We start from the raw sequence: 7,646 nt of genomic DNA, 5'->3' as shown, positions 1-7,646 counted from the left end.
TCTATATCTATATCTATATCTATATCTATATCTATATCTATATCTATATCTATATCTATATCTATATCTATATATCTCTATCTCTATCTCTATCTACATATATATATATATATATATATATATATATATATATATATATGCATATTCAGTACACATTTTGGGGAAGATCTAAAAACATAGTACTCACATATTCCCTGCTAAGGAATATATATATATATATATATATATATATATATATATATATATGGTAAGTTTTATATACATATGGTAATATATATATATATATATATATATATATTTATTTATGCATATTCAGTACATGTTTTGGGGAAGATCCAAAAATGCAGTACTCACATATTCCCTGGTAAGGAATACATATATATATATATATATATATATATATATATATATATATAATATTTTTAATTGAAGATGAGATCTTTAAGGAATGTGCTGATTTCAGTAATCTGGGAAACAAATATATAAGATTGTTCTAATATATTTTACTATGCCAGAAAATATATAGTTTAATATAGTGCAGGCATATATAGAAGCATAGAATACTACACCATGGACTTCCTACTGAAATAATGCTACCATTATATTCAATAATGATAGTGATGGATGATAACACATTTAATAATATAGGCACTCATGAGTTCATTTTGGTATAATAGTTCATTTTGGTATTATATTCATAATATAATAAATGGGGAAAAGTTAGTGGGAATTGATAAAGAAAACTGTTTTAGTCAAGTGAAGATTTGGTAGCAATAATAATAATAATAATAACTAATAATGGTGATTATTCATATGTGCAATTAGTATCAATGGCATTAAGATTACTCTGTAGGAACTTGGTAAAGAATAGAACATTCTACTCATTTTCTTTCTTTCTTTTTTCTTTCTTTGTTTCTTTCTTTGTTTCTTTCTTTCTTTTTGGTTTTTTGAGACAGGGTTTCTCTGTACAGCCCTGGCTGATCTGGAACTCACTCTGTAGACCAGGCTGGTCTCGAACTCAGAAATCCACCTGCCTCTGCCTCAAGGGTGCTGGGATTAAAGGTGTGTGCCACCATACCCGGCTCTATTTATTTTAATATTCTAGTCACTTTGTGGTGAGTAAAACTGAGCGACACAATCAAAGCTACTCAGTCAAACTTGGTCTCATTAGTAATGGTACATGTTGAGACTGTATCTCACTTCAGAGCCAACAGATGGGGCACAGAATCATTAAATGTACATATCAGCTATATGTGTAATATAGCTAACATGTTAAGTACTTTTTATAAAATGAATTTGTGGTGTGTTATAATGAATGTACATTACACATACATATAAAAGGAATAATACATAAGGATTACAGTTGTTGCTTCCCCCAGCCTGGAAAGGCTGACTTTGCCCTTGAGGCCACTGAACCAGAGACCACCTGGAGTGGGGCCTTCCGACCTAGATGGCTCTATTGTTCTACACATGCCTGCTCTTCTCCAAGACATTACTACCTGCTGAGAGACTCTTGAGATATTCCAGGGACAGCTTCCTGAAGATCCACCTACAGGCTCACACCTGTAGGACAGGCACCAAGAATGGATTGGTGGGGGCTGGGCCTGGTGGTGCACGCCTTTAATCCCAGCACTCGGGAGGCAGAGGCAGGCGGATTTCTGAGTTCGAGGCCAGCCTGGTCTACAAAGTGAGTTCCAGGACAGCCAGGGCTATACAGAGAAACCCTGTCTCAAAAAAAAAAAAACCAAAATAAATAAATAAATAAATAATGGATTGGTGGGGGCTGGGCATCCCCCCTCTTTATAAACACAGATTCTTAGTAAAATTTAAGAAGCCTTGAACAGAAAGTCATGTCTCAGCATCTATTATTCCTCTCGCCATTTTTCTCCCATACAGCTCCTGCCTCTCACCCAGGAACCCAGTTAGCGTGGCTGCAGGCAGCTACAAACAGTAACTATTTATTTTAATCTAGTTAACTCCATATTGTGAAACTGTGAGTTTTTAAGATAAATAATATCCATGATATTACTTTTTATGGATGGATACTACAAAGATACAATGAATGCAACACATAAGCTTTGACTGGAGTATATTTGAAAATGAGAATGCTAGGTAATAATTTATTTCACAGGAGGAACAAAAATGTGTTTATAGTTTCCCTGTGTTAGTTTTCTAATTGAAGGGTGTTTTGTGATTATGTTGAAAAATGTCTCTGATTTTGGACTGCCATAGAGCAATTTCTTCTTTAAGACTCAGGAAATAACATCGAAGACTCAGGGAGCCCCTGAAATATATCAGATGTACAGACTCTGTTTTCAAAATTATAAAAGCAGTAAGGACTGCAGAGGAGAGTGAGACCAGCCAGGTGGTGTGCAAGAGGTACTCTGATATGTCAAGCTCCCTACACATCATAAAGATAGTAAAAGTGTGCTAGCACTCATGAGCATTCGTGCATGCTGGCTGTTTTATTGGCCCAGCTATCTTTCAGTCATTCCTTCTCCTATAAGCAACCCCATGTTATAAAAATGCTATTGAATTTTTCTATATGCTAAAAATTATTTTAAAAGAAAAAGCTTAAGGTGAACTTTATCTAACTTCTTTATGTTGTGATATATTGTGCATCACTCTAAATCAGATGGTCACTTTTCATTGGTCTCTACATATAGATAGGGTATAGTAAGCCAGTGGTTAACTAGTATTCTATGCTATCTATTTGAAATTAATTAATTCCCAACATAATGTCAGGAAAATATTTGTGATTCATAACTTTGTAGTAATGAATTGGATATTGTAATTGAATGTAAATCTCGACTAATGCATATGAAAAATAAAATCAAAGATTTTATTAAGGTTGTTTAATGTGGGTCAAAGTATAATATTAGTCACATCTCCAAAAATTTTAGCTTTTGATGGAAAATTGGCTGATTTTTTTTTTCTTTAGATGCAGAACAGAAACTTACTGACTCAAGATCAAGGTGTAAGACTTTCGTGGGGAGCCCTCCCCACTTTAGTCTCAAGAAGACGACGCCCAAAAACCACAAATAAACCATCTTGATGTAAAAACATGAGGTAGTTTAATGGCGGAGCTCTGGGCCAATTCGAATCCCACACAGGAGAACAAGAAATTGATCATGTGGCTCGAAAGCTAGGGGTTTTTATAGGGGGAGGGGGAGGGGGCTCAGGAGAATTGGCGTGGTTACAGATGATTGGTCTGTTTAAATACCAACACATTTGCAGAGTGGTCCATGTAAGTTAGCAGAACACCTGGTTAACATATGACTTGAAACTATGTCAGGAATGTTTTAAACAAAAGCCTACCTGGGCGTGCCTAAGCCTGTCCCACCTTGTTCTCCTCCTCAGGCTTCTAAGCCCACAACTTTTTCTCTGAACTTATTTGACATAAATTACGTGAATCACAGGCCTTTCATTTTAAATTTCATTTTCCTTCAAAGGATGCCAGGTTTAAGTAAAAAAGGTGTAGCTTATCAAATACTCTGAAAGGGGATACTATATTGTTGGTGTGAGTTACCCACTGTGAAATAGGCTCTGGCTACTTCAGTGTGATAACTTGTTAAGGATGTGTGTAAGCACATAGATAAATATATAACAGAGGGTAATCTAACTTATAAGTCCTCAGACTAAGACAGAAATTCAGTCTCATCAATCTCTAAGCAGAGAATAAGAATATAGAATTGGAACACTTAGATGTGGTTAATGACATTGAATTTGGGTGTGTGGTTCTGTTTCTCTGTGTTCATGTGTACATGCTTGTGTGTGTGTTCATGCATGCGAGTGCTTATGCATGTATACATAGAGGTCAGAATGACAGACAACATACTAGAGTGTCATCCTTCAGTTGCCATCATACTTTCAAGAAGACAGGCTTAGAACTGTCTCACTGGCTTGGAACCCTTCAAATAATCTTGGCTGAGTGAGCAGTGAGCCTGAAAGATCCCACCCATTTCTCTACATCCAGTGTTAGGATTACAGCATGTGCCGCCATCTTGAAATATGTTTTTTTTTTAATAATTGTGTTGAGGAATTAACTCAAGTCCTACTGCATAATTCAAAGTCTTTTCTACAGAGTTTTCTGTCAAAACCTAGGATGTGGTCTTGAATTTCAGTACTTTTAGGAGGCAGGGAGGATTGCTCAGTATTTCTGTTCTTACTCAGGATTATTTCCGATATGTCCCACAAGTAAGATGTAATAAAAAATTCACAATGTATATCTCCTCTGTCGCAGAGGTTCAAAAACTACCTCATATAATGAGCTTCCTTCAGATAGAAGGAAAACACATCCTTCAGTACAGCCACTGTGAAGAGAGGAATGAGAATTTGGAAAAACACTGACTGATAGGCACTTCAGAAGTGAGAGATAGCCTTATTAAAAGGACACAGCAGGCCTAAAGGAATTGTGTGATCATTTACACAAATGCTAATTTTGATATGTGGTTTTCCTTAGCTGTAAATAAAATATGGATGGAGTATCATGATGAACAGTGTGTTCTTCTCCAGGAGGCCTGTGCCTCAATGAATCATCTCCAGGAGGGTCATTAGCAAGGAAGTTAGTGATTGAACACCCACTCTCCCTTCTTGCTGTGCTCATGACAGCACCAGTCTGAAAGGTTAGGGTGATCCGTTTACAATGGCAACCTTCTCTTTCTGAACTCCATTTATGTGAACTAACTACAGATGTTTATATAAAGTCTGGGCCAAATCATTTCCCTTCTTTATCTCTACTTTTCTGTGGGAATTTGGAAGACATAGGCTTATGCCTCCAGAAGGAGACAGTTTTACTGCCATGTGATAGGAGATTATGAACATAGATTTTGAGTTAAGGAGAATGGTACATGATCCTTGCTTTAAGTACTTGTCACATTCTGGAAAAAGTTTCATAAGTCCTTAGAATATTAGATCAGTCAGTTAAAAACAATATGCTCACCATGGTATGTGGTAGAAAGACACCCAAGCATCCACCCTCACCATGAGGGTCCAGGGTGGCTAGGAGAAAGATACCTCAATGCTTGGCCCAGTCACACTGACTCAGAAAGGTCAGAAGAAAGTTCCCCAAGTATCTGTCTTGGCACAAATATGGTGGATGAATGTGTGATGGGGAAATGGAAAAGATGAAGTATGTGATGGAGAGATGGAAGAAAAGGTGAAGCCAAGGGATCATACACTATGGAGAAAGCTGGAACTGGATAGTTAATGTCACTGAGGTCCTAGTCTAGGCTGCCACCAAGGACCATCTCTGGGTCTTCTGCTGTAGCTGAGGTCTGTGCTGATGTCTCTAGATCACGTTATTACCAAAGACCAAACATGTCTTTGGTCTGGGCTGCCACTGGATACCCATCAGATATCAGAGGAGGAGGGTACATCCTGATCTGAGTACCCTGTGCTTCCATCCAAGGCCATAGGGAAAACCAGGTCCAGGCTGCTGCCAGGGGCCATGTCTAGGTCCATGGTTCTAAAGTAGCTGGGATCTGTGTTGCTGTCCCCAGCCAGGGCTACCACAAAAGTCATGTAAATGTTCCTGGTATGGACTGCAGTCTGAAACACTGTGCTGAGCTGGCACCACTTACATGGTGATGGCACTGCTTTCGGTTAGTCCTCCTATACCAGCAACATATTAAGAAATTACCCCCCCCCCACACACACACACAGGCAGGCCCATATGCTGAAAGCAATAACTGAATTTGTATTCCTTTTTTCCAAGATTTGTTAAATTAACAACCAAGATCCTTCATTACATAGGATAAGGATTTAAATGTCCTTTTCATATGGCATTGGTTATGCTAGATAATACACAGTCCCCTAGTAAAGAGTTGCCTGCCTGGCTGAACTTTATGTAAGCAATTTAATATAATAAGCCAGTATGTATGTAATCAAGCAATCAAATATTTACATTTATTCTTACCTACACTTACTGCAAAAATAAATCTTAAGGTAGCATAAAAAATACATTGGAAAATGAAAGATGTGACCTGGGATTAGAAAAGTACAGACTTTGTGTTCCGGGTACAAAGAGCCACATCAGCAATGGCTTTACTTATTGAACTAAATGCCACTCTCCACCTCACATCCTTAGGTTCGAGCCTGAACACCCAATGTCAGTAATTTTAAAGTGAGGGCTCTGAAACATTACTAGGCTTTCCCAAGGTCTAGAACATAAGGGGGCAGGATGAAATTAGTGTTCATTAGAGGCCAGAACGTCTGCATTCTGCCAGGTAGCAACACAGCTAGTTGGCAGCTGCTTGTAAGCCATAACAAAACTTGCACCTGGAGAACTTGCAGACCCTTTGAACTTAGACTTCTAACCCATATAGTAATAGTTATCGTGTGACTACTAGGAAAGGTGCTCATGCTATAGTGTTTTTATGGAAGTTACAGCTAACTAAAAGAGCAAACCCTAAGCACATGCTCTCCCAATAAATACAGGGACCAAGTGAGTGCCTGATCACCTTCCATTGCCATAGGTTCAGGTATAGAGCTTTACCTGTAGGAAAGACAATTTGGATACAAATTCAAAACTGGCTTCTTCCTTTTCCTTGATAACTTTCTCCTCCTCTCTTTCTTCACCATTTCTCTCTAACTCCTGCTGTTTTATCTCCCTCCTCCTTCCTTTCTACTATCAATTTCTTCTCCCTTCCAGCCATTTCATTTGTTATTGTGACTGAGTGGAAGGAACATTTCACATGGAATAAGCTAAACTCATTTCCACCTCGCAGGTATCTTTATTGAAATAAATTAATCAGGCCTGTCCTTGGTCACATACTAGAAAGCCTCCATTAATTCAATGGAAAAGGGAAATGTGGTGGTGAAACTGAACCATATGCATATGCATTATACACCTTTCATATTCCTTTGGAAAGATAATGAAGTAAAATGTTGGGAGGCATTCCAACTTTTTCAAGCAAGGAAAAAAGAGAGAGAATTGGAGAAGTTGCAAAGAAGTGACTTTTAAAATGGTACAGTATTTGATGCTTTAAAAAATCAAATAAAGGGCCATAAATTGAATGGAATAGCTTTTGTTAATGCTGAAACTTGCAGAGCCAGTTAGAGCTCATTAAAAGGTGATGGAAAATATGCAGATGAGATCAAGTTTAGTAATTGGCTGGTTCTGAATCCATTAGAAAGGTTATAGGGTTGTTTGGGTGGGTTATGTTTTATAAAGAAATGATTAGAAGTGTATTAATGGGCCAATGGGTTATACAGCTCAGATTGGTCTGAAATACAGTGTCTAGGGTACCATTAAGCTGTTGATAAGGTTGTGTGGGTAGTATTAGATTTGGGAAATAGGTCAGGCAGTATCATAACAGATAGGTTATGGGGTTACTAAAAAACAGTGTCTTGTGTTTCATGGCAATGGGAAAATGAGAATTTAATTAGACTTCTTTTGCAAGCTTTGGACTTCTAGTTCTCTGATGCCTTCATATGAGGAAATTACATCTGAGAACTTATATGTGATCTAGACCACAATGTCTCTCTCAAAGCATTCATGTGTCAGTGAAATACAATGATTCCTAGCAGAGATGGGATTTTTAATGACTGTTTTGTGAAGATTAAAACATTGGGCAAGGGATGTTGTTCAATTGGTAAAGTGCTTACCAACATGCATGAAACCATGGATGTGATCCCCAGCACAG

Source organism: Mus pahari, chromosome 6, assembly GCF_900095145.1.
Source record: "Mus pahari chromosome 6, PAHARI_EIJ_v1.1, whole genome shotgun sequence".
Lineage (NCBI taxonomy): Eukaryota > Metazoa > Chordata > Mammalia > Rodentia > Muridae > Mus > Mus pahari.
The sequence above is the reverse complement of the archived record's forward strand: the minus strand, read 5'-3'. Positions refer to the sequence as shown.